This window comes from Halichoerus grypus, chromosome 6 (assembly GCF_964656455.1).
Source record: "Halichoerus grypus chromosome 6, mHalGry1.hap1.1, whole genome shotgun sequence".
Classification (NCBI taxonomy): Eukaryota; Metazoa; Chordata; class Mammalia; order Carnivora; family Phocidae; genus Halichoerus; species Halichoerus grypus.
In genome coordinates, this window is record NC_135717.1 from 132,153,071 (window position 1) to 132,174,872 (window position 21,802).

The 21,802-nt window shown below is 41.5% G+C and overlaps 1 long non-coding RNA gene across 1 annotated transcript; it reads right to left on the bottom strand.

The window, feature by feature from the left end:
- Window positions 1–1,794: 1,794 nt before the first annotated feature.
- On the bottom strand, window positions 1,795–8,221 carry LOC144382147 (uncharacterized). The gene is made up of 3 exons (XR_013448579.1): window positions 7,847–8,221; window positions 5,972–6,096; window positions 1,795–2,880 (listed from the first exon to the last, which is right to left on the bottom strand). It is a non-coding gene; the product is annotated as an uncharacterized LOC144382147 (long non-coding RNA).
- Between the last annotated feature and the right edge of the window lie 13,581 nt (window positions 8,222–21,802).

A 21,802-nucleotide genomic window follows, 5' to 3' on the forward strand; every position in this document is an offset into this window, starting at 1 on the left:
ACAGTAACAGATTTGTACCTCCCTTTCTAATCCTGAAGGTCCCTACCTAGTGCAGAGCCTGGAATAAAATAGGCACTCAGACAGTGTTTGTTGATTTCAATTCAATTTCAGAAAACATTATAGGGTAGTCATTTGTCTTTAAATTCAACAGCAATATGAATAAAAATAGCTGTTTGCCAACCATCCAGGCATTTTCTGTGCACTGATTTAAGGCTCTGAGCAACGCTGCCTAGTAATTATCAGTTCCATTTGACAGAGGAGAAAACAGAACCCCTGAGAGGTACCCAGCTGGGTGGTAAGCTCCTCCGTCCCTGGTGCCTTTGTACATAGATGTATGCAGAATTTCCCCAATGAGCACACTGCGGTTGTACGCAGGAGGCTGAGATTTGGTGCCAGGTTTACCTGACCATAAAGGATATACGGTTCCCACCACTTTTTTCAAGGATGAGGCATTCGTCTGTGTTAAATCCTGCATGGTAAACAGAGAGGGAGGTTTCCTTCTTTAGAAGCAACTGAATTGGACCAAAAAGAGCAAAATCCATGCCCAGTGTAACTGAGGACAGCTTCTGGGAAACAGAGGCTGCTGAGTGCTCTGTTCACTTACTCAGTGTCATCCGAGGGCCGGGCGCTGTTCAGTGTCCTGGGAATACAGCTGCGGGGCCGGCATTTGGGTCCAGATCCGTGGCTTTATAGGCCTTCATTTTTGAGGATCTGATAAGTGTTTTAAAGATTATTTGATGTGCTGCTGGACCCCAGGCAAGTCAGTTTGACTTAAACACAATGAGAAACTCATGATTTCCTTACAATTTGATGGATCGTTTAGGTAACGTGAAATAATAAGGAATATGAGGATGTTATGCATGATGTATCTAGCTTCAATCATTTTTGTAAGAAGTTGGAAAATAATGAGAAGGCAAGTGAACCACTAAAATTACCTATAATCCTATTGCCAGCAATGACCACCACCGGTGTCTTACACACACACACACACACACACACATCTTTCTTTCTTTCAAAACTGGGATCGTTGTCTCAACATTTTTTGTTTAGCCTTTTTAAATAAAATCACTGCCCCTGCCCCCGATACAAACAAAATCTTTGCACATTGTATGGAAACCAGAAAACATAGAAAACACAGAAAATAATAAGAAAGTATTGCTATTTTGTCAGGGAGTCTAAAAAGAGTTCTGGAGGACTGCTCCTATTTTGTAGGGTTGAGAGGGGAAAGGAAGAATGAAACTCCATTTCTCTCTCTCCTCACAGTATTTAAGACAGCAAATTGTGGGTTTTTCACACCCATCTATTCTCCAATTCTCTGCCAACACCAACTGGGTATCCTATAATTCAATTCAATTCAGCCACTATCTGCCCAGAGATAGTGTCAGACCCCACAGATTAAGAGCTCAGTCCCACAAGACTGCCCTCCCTTCATTTTTAAAAAATATCTCATTTATGTATTTGCCAGAAAGAGAGAGAGAGAGAAAGAGAGTGAGTGTGCACAAGCAGGGGGAGCAGCAGGCTCCCTGATGAGCAAGGAGCCTGATGTGGGGCTCGATCCCAGGACCCTGGGATCATGACCTGAGCTGAAGGCAGATGCTTAAAAGACTGAACCACGCAGGCGTCCCAAGACTGCCCTCCCTTCAGATGCCAATCCCAAGTAGTGGGTCCCCAGGTTACCCACAACTCTGTCCGACTTGGCTACAAATCAGAGGTTCCTAGTGGCTCTCCTGAAGTTTGATAATTTGCTAGAATGGCTCACAGAACTCAGGGAAACATTTACATATACCAGTTTATTATAAAGGATACCACTTAGGAACAGCCAGACAGAAGAGATTCATAGGGCGAGGTATGCATGGAGCTCCCAAGCCCTCTCCAAGAATGCCGTCGTCCCAGCATGTGGATGCGTTTCCCCACCTGTCCCAACCCCTTCAGTTAGGACTTTTTGGAGGTTTCATTAGGTATGCATGATTGATTAAATCATGGGCCATAATCGCTTCTCCCCTTCTCCCTTCCTTGGAGGCAGCGGTGTGAAGGTAGGACTAAAAGTTCCAACCCTCTAATCACATAGCCGGTTCCTCTGGCAACCAGCCCCCATCCTTTTCAAAAGTCGCCTCATTAACATAAACTCATTTGTGGTTGGAAGGGCCTTGTTAGGAATCACAAAAGATGCTCCTTTCACATTTCACACTCCAGAGCTATTTCAGGAACTGGGGACAAAAACTAAATATTATAACAAAAGCTGTTCCTTTCTCCTCTTAGGACTTAGGAAGTTACAAGGGTTTTGGGAGTTCTGTGCCAGGAACTAGAGAGGAAGACCAAATATATATTTCTTATTATATATATGACAATGTCACAAGGGCCACAGTTGGGAGAGGATGTCTTCCGGGACGTGCAGAGCTGGAGCACTGGGTCAGGAATGACTTCCTTCTGCTTGGGTGTGTGTGCAGCAGTTCTGCTCTCTGTGCCAAAGTTGAGATCATCCTCACGCCAGAAAGAGGAACCTGGTGGGCGGTCCAGTCAGGACAAGGCTTATCAACAGAAAAAAGTGGAAAAGCCGGCCTGGAGAAGCAGAGGAGGGATCAACAGGCTTCATAGTGTGGCTTCTGACAAGTGGCCAGAGTCCCGGGACACCAGCACTGGAGTGGACCATGGAGCAGAATCAGACCTCTGCCTCCTGAGTAAAGATGCCGTCGGCGGGTGGTTCTCATACTTGAACTTGCATTAGAATTACCTGGAGGGATTGTTAAAACACAGGTTGCTGGGCTTCACCCCCAGAGTTTCTGATGCAGTAGGTTGGGGGTGGGCCTGAGAATTTCGATTTCAAAGAAGCTTCCAGGTGATGTCAATGCTGCTGGTCCGAGGACCACACTTTGAAAACCACTGCCGCAGACCAGAGAAAAACCAGAAAATTCTAGGTAAGCCCAAGGAGGTGACTATTTGGCATAGCTTGAAACTCACAGAATGCATTTGAGGGTAGGGGCTAAGAATTAAGAAATAACTTCTTCTCCTGGGGTGCTCCATATTTGGAGGCAGATCCTGGTAAAACAAAGCATTTCTTTTTCTTTTCTTTCTTTCCTTTTTTTTTTTTTAAAGACTTTGTTTATTTGAAACAGAGCGAGAGAGAGAACAAGCAGGGTGAAGGGCAGAGGGAGAAGCAGACTCCCCATTGAGCAGGGAGCCCCATGCGGGACTCTCTTAGGGCTCCAGGATCATGAGCTGAGCTGAAGGCAGATGTTTAACCAACTGAGCCACCCAGGCACCCGAAAACAAAGCATTTCAATAGACCAAGGTCAGTGTGACGATTGGGCCACAGTAGACTCCCTTGGGCGACAATCTCTGTGGTTAGCCTTGCGTCGAATCCAGAAACACTGGGTGGGGATTAACTGATTGGCAGGACAAGAACTAGGAAAACTAGGAGGGTGTGCAATGGGCCACTCCACACTGAGCTCGGAGACTGTCACGGGGCTAAATCTCATGACCCTGAGATGGTGACCTGAGCTGAAATCAAGAGTTAGATGCTTAACTGACTGAGCCATCCAGGCGCCCCATGACTTGTATTTCTAATATGTCCTGAATTTTGCTGTTTTGTCATTGTCCCTGTAGTGGCTAGAACTTTTTTTTTTTCTTAAGATTTTATTTATTTGTCAGAGAGAGAGAGAGATTGAGAGAGAGCACGAGCAGGGGGAAGGGCAGAGGGAGAAGCAGGCTCCACACTGAGCAAAGAGACTAATGTGGGGCTTGATCCCAGGACCCTGGGATCATGGCCTGGGCTGAAAGCAGATGCTTAATCATCTGAGCCACCCAGGTGTCCCTGGCTAGAACTCTTTTAAGAGTGTGTGAATAAGTGTGTGCATATACATATGTTGTTGGAAGAGGGTGGTATGGAAAGCCTTTTCCTAATTCTCCAGTCTTTTTGCCAAAAAAATTAATTTTGGGGGGCACCTGGGTGGCTCAGCAGTTAAGCGTCTGCCTTTCACCCAGGTCATGATCCCAGAGTCCTGGGATCCAGCCACGCGTCAGGCTCCCTGCTCGGTGGGGAATCTGCTTCTCCCTCTGCCCCTGGCCCTGCTTGTGCTCTCTCACTCTCGCTCTGCTCTCTCTCTCAAATAAATAAATAAAATCTTTTTAAAAAATTTACTTTTTGAATGACAAGACGGATGGCAACCAGAAAGAAGTAAATGAATTAAGTGACTTGGTCAGGAAAGAAAGGACAGGGGAGTGAGAAAGTCTGGGGCAGAGAAATGGGCCTCAGAGCCCAGATGGACACATATCTTTAAATATTCTAAAAAGGCATATCTGGGCACCTGGGGGGCTCAGTCAGTTAAGCATCTGCCTGCGGCTCAGGTCATGATCCTGGGGTCCTGGGACCCAGTCCCTTGTCGGGCTTCCTGCTCAGCGGGGAGCCTGCTTCTCCCTCTGCCTCTGCCCCCTGCTCATGCTCTCTCTTTCTCACATACATAAATAAAATCTTAAAAAATAAATAAATAAATAAAAAGATAGATCTTTAAGATTATCTTATTTAACTCTTAGGGCAAAAATGGAACAAATAAGTGAAATTAAAGGGATGCTAATTTTGAGTTAATAGATGAAGTATGTTTTTAATAATTAGAGCTATCTGGCCATAAAATGGACTGCACAAAACACTGAGTTTCCCTAAAGGAACATATATAAGAATATTAATAATAGCAGAATCTTAGAAAAGGATAATTTTCAAAAGAGATAAAATTATGGGGCGCCTGGTTGGCTCAGTCTATTAGGCGTCTGCCTTTGACTCAGGTCATGATCCCAGGGTCCTGGGATTGAGTCCCATGTCGGGCTCCCTGCTCAGCGGTGAGTCTGCTTCTCCCTCTACCCCTCCCCCTGCTCATTCTCTTACTTTCTCTCTCAAATAAATAAATAAATAAAATCTTAAAAAAAATAAAATTATGACTTTCAGATATGGAATGAATATATATTAAAGATTCTATTTAACTCATCATTTACTGAAGGAATCAGGTGGATGTTACAAGTGATTCAAAGAAGAATCCAACAAGCAGACTTATTTCTAGATCAGGAATATCGAAATGACTTTGCAAATAGACGCAGACCTGGCTTTTGTCGTTCCATCACTGGATAGAATTTCTTTGCACGTCTCTGGACAAAAATTATTTGTATTACTCTCAATTTTCTAGAACTTACAGAGTTGTAAAATAGCTTAGTCAAAACAAAGTGCACATCCCTATAGAGCCAGAGAGTTTCCGGTGGCTCCAACGTTTTGTTGAAAGAATATCCAGTGATGTCTTTTCTTATTTCAAAGTCTTAAATTTTTCCTTATTGTCTTTCCTTTTCCTTAAAAATGCTTGCATTATCTGATTAAATGAGCATCATTCTCAAAAATGGCTTTGCAGGCCTCATAATAGGTTTCCCCAATTATATCCTGAGAAAGAAGGATATATTCTTAAAGAATCTGTATCAGTGTCCTATTGTTGCTGTAACAAATTATCACAAATTTTGTGGCTTAAAATAACATAAATTTATGATCTTATGGTTCTGAAGTTGAGAAGTCTGAAAAGGATCTTATGAGCAAAATCCAGAGGCCTCATTCCTTCTGGAAGCTCTAGGAGAGGATGTATTTCGTTGCCTTCTCCAGTTTCTAGAGGCCACCTGCATTCTGTGGCTTGTGCCCCTTGCCTTATCTTCACAACCAGCAGCCTAGCATCTTCAAATCTCTCCCTTTCTGTCTCTGACTTAGCAGAAAGTAGTCAAATAGACAAACATAAAGAAGACTAACAAGCTACCTAACAGAGAATAGATCTCTATAATCCAATAATCCCTTTACAAAATCACTACATAAACTAAATTCCCAGTCATGCTGTCACCACTGGGGAAAAACCTATTGGCTGTAAACAAATCAAAACACAAAATGAGTAGCGATCAAATTAAAATTAGAAAACCAGGAAGCATGCAGAGTTCTACTGCCGCTTTAATTTACCTCTAGAACTCAAGAAAAGATGTGCTTGGATTTACGCTGCACAGAGATGCGCCATTTCTGTTGGTGGAGTTTACCCGGCTGTCAGGTGAGTGTATTGGGCACCTCCCGGAAGGCCTCCAAAACTGCTAACGGATAATTTTCAAACAAGGTAAAATCTTCACCCTCATTCAGATTAGCAAATAAATATGGGTTAACGATTTCATTTTAACTCATGATTTACTGAAGGAACCAGGCAGATGTTAACAACCAGCTCAAAGGAGAATCCAAAGAATAGACATATTAAGAGATGAGAGATACTGAAAAGAACTTACAAGTGGATACAACACTGACTTTTCCACAGTGGGAAGAGGGTTGTTCCTCCACCAGATAGAATTTATCTGCACATCTATAGTCAAGAATTATTCACAATGCTATCAGCTTGCTCCAAGAGAGAGTATAAAATGGCCAAGCCATATCCTTGAAGGTTCTGGCATTCCACTGAGAGCCTGTCCAGTAGTATCCTTTGCTTACTTCAAAGTCTTAAGTATTTCCTTCCAGTCTCATTGACTCAATTCTTCAATAATAATACATTTTTACACAATGAGTGGCTGATGTGGTTAAGTGTGTGGACTCCAGAGTCCTGCTGCCCGGACCTAAGGCTGGGGTCCACCATTTTTAGCTGTGTGGCTTTGAGCAAATGACCCAACTGTCAGCAAACAACAGCCCAAGGACCAAATCCAGCCTGCTGCCTATTTTTGTATGGCCCATGGGCTCAGAATGGTTTTTATATTTTTAAATGATTGGGAAAAAGAATCCAAAGAATAGTATTTCCTGACACATGAATATTATAAAATTCGAATTTTGATGAAAAGTTTTATTTGAATACAACCATGCTCTTTTGTTTACATATTGTGTGCTGCTTCTTTCACGCTCCAACACAGTCGAGTAGCTGTGATGGAGACCAGATGGCCTGCTGAGCCTGAAATATTTACTATCCAGTTCTTTACAGAAAAAGGTGGCCCATCTCTGCACGCTCTCTATTAAATGTCTGGAAGACTCGGTTCGCTCATCTGTAAAATGAGGATAAAAATGGCACCTATATCATGGTGAAAATTAATGGAGGTAATGCACGGAATGACCTACGATGGTGCCTGCAATCCAGTAAACCGTCAAGAAGGCTTGGTTAATCAGAGTCCCTCCCCCAGATTGATTCTACAGATGCGGAGATGGAACTGTTCCCTCTTTCTTTTGGGGTCACTAAGGTAGGGTGTTTAATAAGCCTAGAATTGTCTGTGGTCATATCTGTCTCCCTGCCTCCTCCATTAAAGACAACAAGAAACACTAACACAGGTTACATGTATTGAGCACATTCTATGTGACTTCCTTACATCTATTACTCACTTCCTCTTTACAATAACCCAATACAGTAGGTATTGCTACTATTTTCCCCATTTACAGAGATAGAAACTCCTGACAGCAGTTAAGGAAGCTTTCTAGGTAAGTGGTAGGCCCGGATTGAAGCCTCTGCGGGCTGACTGAAGACCCAGTAGCTTGTACGTGGAGGACGGCCACCTGCAGCAGAGTGGAGGAGGCCAGTTTACTGGAAGAGGCTGGAAGCAAAAAACAGAGCCCTGCCAAGAGCCCTGCCTCCATTGGCCACTCATTTTGTTCCCTTTTGTTGGATCGAAGCTAGTGTGAATTTGCTTTCTGCTGCCAGGGACAGAAATAAGCTGAGGAAACTAAAAGATGAAAATAGCACGGGCCTGTCCCCACGTAGCTCACAAGACCCTGAGGGAGAGGGACCAACACAGAGCACAAAGGGCTAAAGTAAGGGCGTGCTCTCAGGGCTGTGCGGGCCCGAAGGGAGCCTCGGCTCAGGAAACACTCGCCGCCTACCTTCCACGTGTCCGGCTCCGCACTGGACGCCCTTTGGTGGATGTCTTTACATTTCCAGCAAGATGCAATAACTTTCATCCTTCGACCTTTGGGCATTTTATTTGTGCCGTTTGTGTGTTGGCCATCGGGTACTCTGTGGTCTGGTGGGCTCCACGGTTGGTCTGGCTGTGACGGGGCCTTTCTTACGAAGGGTTTAATTATGATTGTACCATGCTAATGGTGCTGTGGTGAGGCCCACAGATGGGCCAGGGAAAGCACTTGTTAAAGTATAAAAATGTAATTTCAAAGAAGCAAGGGGTGTCCTTCCACTAATCAAATTACATGCGTGCTTGGATTTTAAACACTGACTTATTAAAAGGGGGCCCCACTTCTATCTATCTCCCTTTCACAAGGTGCATAGTTCTTTATCTATCGTTACACACAAATAATTGCACCCACAATTGTCTAGTTGTAGGCTGAAAATGAAGGGCAAGCAGCTAATTATCTCTCAGATGTCTGGCGTTGCCTGTCACGAGCTGGCTGGGGCAGAAGCGATTGCACAGGCTGTTCTTTGCCTACAAAACACAAGGGCCCAAGTGACACGGTCTCCTGGGTATGGACTTCGAGAGTAAACCCCCTTCTCACCTCTGCAAGAACGTGCTTTTCTCTGACAGACCTCTTATTTTCCCTACCAACCTCTCCCGTAGGACTAGTTATCGACTTTCTGGGTCTTGTTTCATCTGTTCTGACTTCGAGAGTCATCTTGTCAGCTGTTAGGAAGTGCGTGTGCTGTTTTCCCCTCTATTCTATTTTAAATTAGTTTCTTCATTTCTCTGTCATTTCCCTCTCCCAACTTCTCTCACATGGAGCAAGACTGGAAACATTTCCTTTTTATGGGAGAGGGGACCATGGGAGAGAAATGTTAAGAAATGTTATTCTCTCGATAGGACCAGTATATTCAAGTCAGGAAGAAAATCTCTAATAATAGAGAGATTAATCATATAGGAAAAAAAAGCAGGGGTCTGAACATCATGTGCATTCCTGTAGCAGAGTTCATATAAGGAGTGTGTGTGTGTGTGTGTGTGGTGATGTCACGATTACTCACCCGCACGGCTGTGTGGGAAAATAGAGAGCACGCACGAATAGCATAAAGCAAGCATTCTAATTCGAGCACTTTGTTTTTTCAAGAGCGTAATGTTGGCTGGAAGAAATGGGAGCAGCTCTCAATGAAGTGACTTACTCAGCATACACATGGAATTAACTGAGATTAGAATTCTGAATTATTACCTCTGGGTCGAGAGCATCCCCCTCCTTTTCTACCTGCCCACCTGTGCCACCTTGAAGATGAGGTAACTTCCATGATAAATAAGCACACAGTGGCACTTGGTGAATGTACTTAATGCCACTGAATGGTATACTTTAAAATGGTAAAAGTTATGTTTGGTATAATTTACCACAATCAAACAAACAAACACCGTGAAAACCATTCCTGGTTCTCAGTCCGTCACAGGCTAAATCTGGCCTGGGGACCATGTGTAGTATTGGAAAGTAAGTCAGCTGGGGGCTAAAATGTGTGAGTCACCTTACCGCATGGGCCACAACACAGAAGGTACTGAACTTCCCACCACTGGGCTGTGCGTATTTGCTCGTCCGGAAATTAAAGTTCCCTTGCACAAACTTCAAGAACTTCAGTTTATCATCCTTCGAAATGTTCTATATTCTTATCGCTTTCCCCACGTCCTTCGCCTCAGGCAAAATGTTCTTTTGTCAGACTGACCCCTATGTCTTTTTCTCTTGATTTCTTCTCCTCTCATCCTTCTTCTAGATTCTTGCTCCATTAATCATCCCTTCCTCCCCACTGCTCTTTCTCTAGCCACACAAAAGAACTTTCTTTCAAACCTGCATGCCCCTCAAGCTACTATTTTATCTCTTTCATTGTCTACACTAATTTCTAAAGAGAGAAGTTTCCACTAGAGTTCCTAAACTAAACTAAAAAGAGAAATAGCTACCCACTTGTTCCTTCATCTATTGCAATCTCACTTCCTGTGGGATGAAACATCCTTTTCAAGGTATTTCCTGCCTGTGAATTCAATCAGCTTTCATCAGTACCCTCCCTCCCCCATCTGACCCTTCTGCTGCATTCAGTGTGTGAAGGGCTCCTTCTGTCTCCTGCCCAGGATATTTTTCAAATCCATCCACATTTACTGAGCACTTACTTACCACCTGCTAGGCCCTGTGGTGGGTGCTGGACACTCCTCCCTTTCTATATTTCTGGACTTTGTTTCCAGGGTGCCCCTGAGAGTCTGCTGTTCTTGCTTGGTATTCTTTCCCCATGTAATTTAGCTGCTCCCTTGGTGTTGAGAGCTTACTCTAGGCCAAGCCTCTTCTAAGTGCTTTACATGGGTGAACTCATTTCATCCTCAAAACCATCCCATGAAGTAGGTGCTATGAACATCCTATTTTACAGATGAGAAAGCTGAGGTACAGAAAGATAGTCCAAAGGTCTACAGCTAGGAGGTTGTTTGTAAGTGTTTCAGAGCTGGCAGCCTGAATGTAGGACTTCACCTGTTCACACTTCACTGCCTCTCCCTCAGCTTCAAATATCCCCTCTACGCTGACTGCCAAATGTAGGGCTCCAGTTTTGATGTATATCCTGGATAGGTCCTCCCTCAATGTTTGTGGGGCCCGGACAAAAGAACAAAATGGGGGCCCACATTCCAAATGTCTAAAACTTCTAAAGTCATAAATGAAGCTAGCAACTGTTAATACATTAGATCATTTTGCCTTGACAGACCTTTTTAAAAAAATCTGAGTATAGTTGACACATGATGTTACATTAGTTTTGGGTGTACAACATAGTGATTCTGCAATTGTCTATGCTATGCTGAGCTCGCTCCAACCGCAGCTCCCGTCTGTCACCACACAACACCGTCACAATGCCACTGACTATATTCCCCACGCTATACCTTTACTCCCGTGACACATTCACTCCATAACTGGAAGCCTGTCCTGTGTCTCCCACTTCCCTTCACCCATTTTGCTCATGCCCCTTCCCTCTGGCAACCGCCAATTTGTTCTCTGTATTTATAGGTCTGATTCTGCTTTTTTGTTTATTCATTTGTTTTGTTTTTTAGATTCCATATATAAGTGAAATCATATGGTACTTGTCTTTCTCTGACTCACTTATTTCCCTTAGCATGATACCTTCTAGATCCATCCATGTTGTCACTAATGGAAAGATCTCACTATTTTTATGGCTGAGTAATATTCCATTGTAGATAGAATCCCATTCATCTACTGATGGACCCTTGGGCTGCTTCTATATCTTGGCAATTGTAAATAATGCTGCAATAAACATAAGGGTGGGTGCATATATCTTTTCAAATTAAGGTTTTCATTTTCCTGGGGTAAATATCCAGTAGTTGAATTATTGGATCTTATGGTATTTCCATTTTTAATTTTCTGAGGAACTGTTTTCCACAGTGGCTGTACCAATTTACATTCCTATCAACAGTGCATGAGGGTTCTTTTTTCTCCACATCCTCACCAAACACTTGTTATTTCTTATCTTTTTAATTCTAGCCATTCTGACAGGTGTAATGTGATATTTTTATTGTGGTTTTGATTTGTATTTCCCTGATGATTCGTGATGTTGAGCATGTGTTTGTTGGCCATCTGTATGTCTTCTTGGGAAATATGTCTATTCAGCTTCTCTACCTATTTTTAAATCAAATTATTTGTTTTTTTGGTGTTGAGTTGTATAAGTTCTCTATGTATTTTGAATATTAACCCCTTATCAGATATGTCATTTGCAAATATCTTCTCTTATTCAGTAGGTTGCCTTTTTGTTTGGTTGATGGTTTCCTTCACTGTGCAACAAATATATCTTCTTAATCTGGGTCAAATTTGAAGTCTGTGGAGTTCCTGCTGGAACATGATGCCACTGGATGAGCTGGCTCTAAGCCCCTAGCCTGTCTCCTTCTTTTCCACTTCACACCGTAAGGGGCCTTCAGCACACACAGCTTGTATATCCCAGCTCTGCCTGTGCCCTCATAAGCACTCGGGGTCTAGGGGTCTGCACACTGAAAGCACTGGTCTCCTCCAACAGTATTCTCCCAGAGAAGAAGCTTGCATGGGTCCTGGACATAGCCTCAGGGCCTTTGGGTCTGGAATTCTTTGAGGCCTAGGATGGTAGGTTTTGAGTAAGCATACTCTTGTGGTGCCATGGATTCCCTGGTACCATATTGGCCTTCTAAAACAGCATACTCTAGGGCGCCCGGGGGGCTCAGTTGGTTAAGCGACTGCCTTCGGCTCAGGTCATGATCCTGGAGTCCCGGGATCGAGTCCCACATCGGGCTCCCTGCTCAGCAGGGAGTCTGCTTCTCCCTCTGACCCTCCTCCCTCTCATGCTCTCTGTCTCTCATTCTCTCTCTCGCAAATAAATAAAATCTTAAAAAAAAAAAATAAAACAGCATACTCTATTGTAAAGGATCTTACTCCCTTTTTTTCCATTTTCAATCTGTTACAGATGAATACTTCTTTTAATACAGTAAAAAAATTAAAAACAAAGACATACAAAATACAAGTCCAAAAAATTAAAAACAAAGACATACAAAATACAAGTCCAGTTTTTACATAGATTCATTTATTACTAGATTGTTACACAATTTTAATACAAATAAGCAGAACAAAAAAGGGGAAAAATTATAAAAATTGAACATATTGTTCTTGAGAGTGTATGTACAGACAATTTAACCCAGTCAGTCCCTACTACCTTCGTTAACTTTTGGTTGGTACAACGTCATAACTAAGCAAAAATTTATGAGTGAAATAAGATTCCATATATTAGATGCCTGGCTGCATCATTTGAACAGCACCATTCACATCAGTATTTAAGGGTTTTTATGTGACAAATGAGCTTGTTTACTCACTCTCCAAGCCTGGTTGAACTGATGATAACACGCTACTTGTAGGTAGCAACGTACAACTAAGCTTTCCAAATGCTTTCCAAATGCTTCGTTTTAATAACACTCACAGGGGCGCCTGGGTGGCTCAGTCGTTAAGCGTCTGCCTTCGGCTCAGGTCATGATCCCGGGGTCCTGGGATAGAGCCCCGCGTCGGGCTCCCCGCTCAGCAGGAAGCCTGCTTCTCCCTCTCCCACTCCCCCTGCTTGTGTTCCCTCTCTTGCTGTGTCTGTCTCTGTCAAATAAATGAATAAAATCTTTAAAAAAAAAAAAATAACACTCATAGTAAGGAAACCAGTCTTACTGGGGTATTTTGACAGAATGGAAGAAGATATTTCAGAGTAATTTGAGCAAGCCTGGGTTGTTTATTTAGAATTTTTATACAAAATGGAGCAAAATTTGTCTTCAATCCTTTACCAGTAGCCACTTCCAACAACTTAGCCTCTGACATCATAATGAAATTTAAATGATCTTTCTATGGAAGAAAGGGATTTCAGATCTATGAATTTCCCATTTGGTTCAGCTGACTTTTGTAGCGAAACTTTCTTGACGAAGGAAGGGGTATGTTGATTTACATTCTGGCACAAGTTCCTGAAACTGGGTAATGAACCCAGAATGTTTCCAGGCATTGCAGCTGTGCCATCAGAATATAATCCTACACAAAATCCTAGCTCCAGACACATTTATGGACAGCGTAATCCTTCATAGTTTTATACAGCTCACAGTTGTGTTTATTGGCCATGAAGCTGAGAAAATAAAAGAACTGTTTCTTCCCATCACAGTCATGTTTAAATCATACCTATACTCAGTGGAGGGTCACGTGAAGAGTATTTGTGTATTCCTCTAGTTTCAAGGCGAAATACTTTGCTAGTTTCATTTTTTTCCCTACGAGTTAGCCTTCCATCTCATTAGTCAGCTCCCAAATATGTCGAACTATGATTTCGCTGGACAAGGGCACTGGAGCCACATCCTTTACCACAGTATCGAGCAACGTTTCTACATCACCATCTTTGATACGGCCTTGCAATCGCGTCTCAGCAGCTGTATTGATGCTTGGGCTTCGTAACCTCAAATATTATTTTCTGAGAAGCCTGCAAAGCTGCTTCTATGAGAAATAGTTAAAATCTGCTTCCGTCAAGTTTTTAATTCATTACTCTCAAAGAATTCTTTTGATTTTTTTTTTTTTACTTATTTCTTATATTTGGTAGGCAAAAGGCACTTAAATATTTTTTTTTAAGCTACTTAAGTGTTGGTGGTTTCATTGCTTCATTAGTTGATACATTTCTACAGATAAGATGCTGTAGTTTTAGCACTTCACCGTCAATTATGGCTACTAATTGAACTCAGTCTATGAGGGATTGTACTTCTGAGTAAACTATTATGAACTTTTTTGTTCATGTCTTCAGAATCACTTCCATTGTTATCATTTGCTTTTCTACTACCACCATATTTTGAAATGTGTCTTTTCTTGAAAAAGAAGTTGTTTCCTAATCGGTAAATTAGGGTTAAAAAGTAAATGATACGAAATTTACTTCCTTACTTTAGCTATTGGGTTAAACTACACACACACAACTTTTAAAAAAAACAGCTGGTTTGATTAAAAATGAAAATGATAATAATGTCATAAAAATAAAGAAATGCTTTCATTTATTTATATTTACTTACTGTGGGGTTATGATGACTAACCTTAAAATAACATGTTGAAAAGAGGTCCCAACACCCATGATAGTATGCAATCTACACCGCATGTGACCTATCACTCAATTTCAAACATACCCTAACTGGTTTATATTTTGTTTAATGAGATGATATGCCAATGTCAAAATGGTATACAGTTTTTAAATGCTTACTCTCAATTTCTGTACTTCTCCAGTGTGGCCCAGTAACAGTTTGTGGATTGACTGGTCCCTGAACCATCTTATGAATGGCATTGCTCTGCAACCCAGGCCCATGGCAGGGGCCCTTTCTGCCTGCGTGTGAATGGTATACTGCTCTTGAATTATAAGCTTTAATTTTTAACTGCCTGCTGGATGTACTGATATGGATAATGATACTATTAAATGATCATTAAACTATCATTAAAACTATCTAGTCCTGTAACTTAACATGTGCCAGAAATATGACAATGAGTAAGAAAGGGGTTTCACTGACCCTAAATTCTAGTGAGGGAAAAGATATGTAATTCTCACATCTTTTTGAAAACTCTATGTCCATTTTACAAGTAAGGAAATTGAAGTTTATAGAGGTTAACTAATATGTTCAAGGTTTCAGAGCTAACAAATGGTACATCAGGGACTCAAAACTTGGTCTCACTGGCCCCATCCCATGCTGAGTGAGGTCTTCAATGTCAGCTGCCTGGACTGGTGCAGTAGACTCCATGTCTTTGGTATCTCCCGCCCTCATGCTTCACCCGGCTGCAAGTGTTTTATTCCTAAAAACAGGAGTCAGAGTAAATTATCTCCCTTCTTAGTAAACTCATATTTTATAAAGTGGAGCATTATATGAAGACGAGCTCTTATCAAACGGTCACTGTGATCTGGTAATATTTTCTATGGAAATTGACCATAACCATCTTAAAAAACAACAACAAAAACAGTTCATTTTGACCAGCTTCTATTCCACTGGTAGATCATATCAACTTGTAAAAAGTTGTGGGAAATGTGGTGCATCAGAAATTAAGTGATACAGGAATATGAACATCATTACTTTTCTTGCTGTGGTGTGTCATCATGCATGATAAAATGATACCAGCTTTGTTTCAGCCACATTAATTTGTACTTTGATCATAATTTTATCTATTTAGTTATTACTGAATGAGACATTAAGTATTAAGCTATGATATAATGTAGCAGAGACTGGCCAGTTGTTCACCATGTTGTTTCTACTTTCCTGCTGAGTCCAGTAGATGCTCTTTCGAGGTGAGGCCATGTGGCTGAGTTCTGGCCAATAGGAAGCACGCGGCAGGAAGACCACTTCTGGGTATAGCGCATGAAGCCTTTCTTAGAGGCCTCCATGTTCTCTTCCTGCCCCTATCTGCTGGTCAGACACAGGATTCAGGAGGGGCACTCTGGACTCTGGATGTAAGAAATTAGGGTCCTTGAATAACAGTGTGAAGGAGAACCTAACCCCTCCCCAGCCTACATTGGACTATTTTGTGACATGCCTGCAAATTAAACTTATATATAGTAAACCATTGATTATTTTGGGTAAGAGTAGTAACTAATATACATCAGTAATAAGTAGATGAATACAATGAATGGACACATTAAATATGTAAAATGTACATTTTCTAATGAAATCAGTCTGTGGCAAAAACAGAAAGGTTTTATACTCTAAATAGTCCTGGATTTTTAAATAACAACCCAGAGGACTTTCCTGTTTGGATTTAATCAGGCTCAGGTAACAGGGCTATAAATTTATGTGGCTAAATATTTAGCAGTGTTGACAAAACTGAGTTTCTGGTAATTGATGGTGCATCTGGAAATAAACATTGCTTTTTTTCCTTCCCCTTTACTTCCATGATTCAATTCCACTAGATGATACACCCTAGTTTAAGTAGTCTGAAGTTGTTCCCATTTAACCAGTGTTTTAGTATTTCTTTTATCTGTGACTGTGTTGTGTCCCTAAAATTATCTGGGCTCAGGGCATCTCCATAAAATTGTGTTTAATTCTACAGTTTCACTAATATGGCTTTATGTTTCTTTCTTTTTTTTTTTTTTTTTTTGGCCCTTTAAAACTTTGCTTTGCTTTTTGTTATTAGCATGATTTTATTTGTGAGCAATCAGACCACCTCTCCAGACAAGCCGAATTAAATAAAATCACATTTATATCTTAGGAGAGCCAAAGAAACGCAAGAGTTATAATTTTAGTTGAGTTACGGATTTCTAATAACAGAGGGAAGAATTAGGTAATGATATGACACTCAGTCTTTTTGAAAGCTATGGAACCCTGTTATGACCACTATTAATAGGGCTCAGGCTCCATGTGACCCATTAGGATTAAATAAAATAATCAAGTCCTGTGACCTGGACAGAAGCTTTCTCGGTGCAAAAGGAAACTTTGGTGAGCTAGGGCTGACATAGTTATTTCCTCATTGGAAAGACTTATAATTAAATATAGAAATGATGAAGTAAGTAAACTCCAAATTATTTATACTTTTATGTTAAATTTAGAATAATCTATGTATATTTGGTATTTTGAGTACTTGGAGTAGTTAAGATTTTGGCATATTAAGGTATCTGGCAAATTGTGATTCCAATTTAGAAAAAGTTAATTGGGTTAGTTGATTTAGACCTCAGAGAAATAAGATAATTCTTCTTGGATTATAAGCAGTAATTGGATAATTAATTCAATTTTAACCATTTTTAGCAATTTAATTTAGTAAATTTAAGAATTATGTAAGTGTCTAATAATGTTTGTTTGGTAACCAGACAATTAAAGCACAAAAATTAGATATATTAATATTACAAATGCAATTTTAAATGCTTAAAAGATTTAATTAAGTTGTAAAACTCTATTAAAAGTGATCATTGAACTCTTCTAGATTTGTAAATGCAATAGTAAGATTATAAGTTGACATCTTTTTTTCTTTTTCTTTCTTTCTTCTTTTTTTTTTAGGGGGTGGGCAGAAGGAGAGAGAGAGAGAGAATCTTAAGCAGGCTCCGCATCCAGCACAGAGCCCTATGTGGGGCTTGATCTCACAACCTTGAGATCATGGCCTAAGCCGAAATCGGCTGAGCCACCCAGGCACCCCTATAAGTTGAAATCTTAAGAACAAATCTTTCAAAATTACAATTTAAAATATAAATAAAAACCGAAAAGACCTTGAACAATCTTTTTAGGGCATGAAATTCACCTTTGAGGGGCGCCTGGGTGGCTCAGTCGTTAAGCGTCTGCCTTCAGCTCAGGTCATGATCTCAGGGCCCTGGGATCGAGCCCCGCATCGGGCTCCCTGCTCCGCGGGAAGCCTGCTTCTCCCTCTCCCACTCCCCCTGCTTGTGTTCCCTCTCTCGCTGTGTCTCTCTCTCTCAAATAAATAAATAAAATCTTAAAAAAGAAAGAAAGTCACCTTTGAGAACACCATAAAAATCTCATGATCATTTTTCTTCTTTTTTTCTATTGTCCTGAAGCTGCCCTTGGCACCAATAGCATCTTTTTCTTTGCCTAGTACTAAAATACCATACATTTTTAAAAATACTATGCATTTTTAAATAAAATGCAAAGGTGATCATCTTTAAGTAATAAGTTGTAAATTGTTTAGTAAATTGAAAATAAGATAGTTTTTTTTCTAAATCTTTCATGTGGTCATTTAGTGGCCTTACGGACATTTGTCCATACACATTCAGAAGCCACCGTGTCATACCATAAAAGTAAAGACAGCAGCAATGACCCATATTAAAGCTGCATACAACTCACTCTTCTGCATGAGTGGGGCAGAAGAACAATCAACACGTGGATAAATGATTCTTTTTAATCTTGGGATCTGTGAGCTTGCTTTGTCCTTGAGATAATGGTTTCTGATATCCTTTATAAACTTCTTTGCAAGTGACAGATGATAATCTTCCTAATCCAAGCATCCTTGACATTGAAATGGCTGGTATAAGGTTTCCACTGAGTCCATCTGGACAGCAGAGCCTTAACAGAGCCCTGCAAGCTCTTGCATTTCCTTAGAGACGAGGTGGGGACAGGCTAGGGCTCCCCTCTTCAGCAAGAGCAGCTTCCCTGCTACCTCTTTTATATGCTGGGCTTCTGGTAGGATTTGGAGAGCAGCTTCCATAGCTTTGCAGGTTCCGAGGACCACTGTGCCACAGTGTGCTTTTTTCCAGAAGGAGGGGCAGCACTCTGTGAGCGGGCACACATCATCCTAAGGATTGGCAAGGCCCAGGAGGAAAACTATAAATTGTACAGTAAGATGGTTGAGGGACCACTGGGCTGTTTTTCTAAAATGTAAAGAGCTTCACAAACATCAATATGGGGAGTTTACTAGTCCTTGAACTAAACCGTGGGGCAACCACCTTGCTTGTAACTTCCTTTATTTGGAAATGGGATCATTCTTGTTTGCTTGGATGATTTAAGACTCTTCCATGCTTCTATTCAGAAACCGTTCTCATTTTATTTGGCACAGAGGATGCAGTCTCCCACCGTGAACCTGTAGGTTAGTCAAGGTTACGAATGTTGCCCAACAGGTCTTTTCATGCCTTCTTTCCTAAAGCTCAGCTGCCCCTGGGGTTAAAGGAACAAAAGGGAGCTTTTTTAAAATTTAACTTAAGACTGGGAAGGACACAAACCCTTAGCCTAATAAGACCTGGTAAGATGCTAGCAGGAGATTTTGTGTTTACTTGTGTTTTTCTATAGTGCAAAAGGTCTGATTAGTTCATAGATGCTTTATTCTGTGGCCCTGTGGTCAAGACTACCATAGGTAAAGCTGGAAATGGCTGAGAATGACCAATGGCTCAAGCCAGAAGTTGGAGTTAAAAGGAGGTAAGACAAGGAGTGGAACAGAAAGGCTTAAGCTTGACTAAGGGAGTGTGCTTGGGGGTTTACAAGACATAAGGAGAGGGTCACAGGGTACTATGTGGCAATCTGAATCACGTAATCTACCCAGGCCTCTAGGACCATGCTCTGTTCTTGTGGCTAAGAATCCCCAGAATCTCCTTGTCCTTAACTGGAACATAAGCTTTGACCCTTCAGCAAGGAACTGAGTGAACATTCTTTAGGATTTACTGCTTAACAGTAAAATGGTATTTTGGGAGAGATTTGAACCATGATCTTTTTTTTTTTTTTTTTTTTTTTTTTTTTTTTTAAAGATTTTATTCATTTGACAGAAAGAGACACAGCGAGAGAGGGAACACAAGCAGGGGGGAGTGGGAGAGGGAGAAGCAGGCTTCCCGCTGAGCAGGGAGCCTGATGTGGGACTCGATCCCAGGACCCTGGGATCATGACCTGAGCCGAAGGCAGACGCTTAACGACTGAGCCACCCAGGCACCCGAACCATGATCTTAAGATCTGGCAAAATGTAGGCACGATTTCCTTCTCTGAGCTAGACCATACTTCCTTTTTTAAAAGTCACGATAATATGACAGTTCACGGACACTGAGAGTCCAGCGGAGAGGATTTCACTCTTATTTTTATAGTCTCTTATTTTTCCCTTGAGATTCAAGGCTAAGCAATATTCAGATCTTAGCCCCACTGTTTGCAGCCTGAAAATGGGACTTTTCACTTGTGTGAGTGGATCTGGGCCTCAAGCTGGCACCAACTTCTAAAGTGGTATACTCCAAAGAACTTTCTGTGATTATGGAAATTTTCTGTATTTGCATTACCCAATATGGTAGCCACCAGTGGCTAATGTAACTGAGAAACTGAATTTTTTCTTTTGCTTAACCAGTTTAAATGTGAATGGCCTCATGCGGCTAGTAGCTGATGTCTAGATTATTGGCAGTAGACAAAACTTGGTGTACTCACGCATTGCAGATTAGCCTAATGGGCCTGCTGGGCTGTAGCTCTCAAGGGGGAGGTAGTTTGGCCCAATTCATTACTTTCTTGCAGGGAATAGATTATAGACCCTTGGTGACAGGCACTGATAATTTTTCTATCTCATTTGAGACACTGAAGGACAAGTTTCAACATATTTCTAATAGAGTTGTAAAACAGCAAGTAGGAATAATCTCTAAGAAGACTTTGAACAATATAGAGCCTGTCTCTGGGCAGGGGCATCCAGGAAACATAATGCTTTTCTTAAGGACCAGGACCAATAGTCTGGTCTCTTAATTCTACCTGCTTCCTATGAGAAGGAAAAATTGTCACCCGGTGATACCAATGTGGGGGAATTTCCTGAGGTCTTCTTTCAAAATTTCCCTTTCCTATAAGGATAAGGTACCTGGTGCTGGAGAAAATAACTTCCTCTGCCAGTAGACCATTCCATTAGAATCCAGTTATCAGTATAGTAGGACTGTGATTTTTTTTTAAGATTTTATTTATTTGTTTGTGAGAGAGAGAGCAAGCACAAGCAGGGGGAGCAGCAGGCAGAGGGAGAAGCAGGCTCCCTGCTGAGCAAGGAGCCCAATGCAGGATTCAATCCCAGGACCCTGGGATCATGACCTGAGCTGAAATCAAGAGTTGGTCGCCCAACTGATGGAGACATCCAGGCGCCCCATGCTACACTTATATCTTACCATCAATCTATTCACAAACTATTATTTCCTTCCCTTCTTCCTAAGTAAGAGTATAATTGAATGAAATGAGAATTTGTCTACCTGATATGCAACAAGCCAATGAAAATGACACCAAGCTTTTGCAGTGAAGGAAGATAGGCAATTTATTGGTATGGTGCTACCCAGGAGAACGGAGAGCTGATGCTCAAAAGTCCTGAACTCCCCACTGGCTTGTAAGTGAGGGTTTTTAAGGGCAAAACAGGGGGCTGGAGTTTCCGGAAAAGGTGGACACTGTTGACTAGAGGCCCATGAGGTCATGCTAGCAGGGGTCCGCTGAGAAGATGGACACCACTGACTGGAGGTTATGAGGCCATATTAGCAGATATTACTTAAAAATTTCTTCTTTTTTTTTAATCTGAAAAATACAGAAGTATTTTTATTTTTTCATTTAATGATGCAAAACACAAATGCTGATTTGACATACATTCACGTATAACTTTTTCTCTCTCGTTTACAACTCAACAGATTGGTGAATCCAAAGGAACTAGTGTAATCACTATATGGAGCATACCATATTAGTATTTCAATAGTTTATTCCAACCCATTTCTTCTTTTATACTCTAAAACATCTTCATTATGTTGTTTGATGAGATAGATCCACAAGAAGACAGAGGTGCCCAAGGTCAGTCCAACTTTCAGCCAGTCAGGTCTGTCATGTGGCGCCTCCCGAATGTAGAACTTTGATCGCGCTGAAGAGCCGCTTGGGAGCCTGGCAGGAGTCAGGCTTGGAGAATGTGCATAACAACGCGGGCCATGCCATCTTGCTGGGCAGGGCTCCCTACTTAAAAACTTCTAGTGCCACT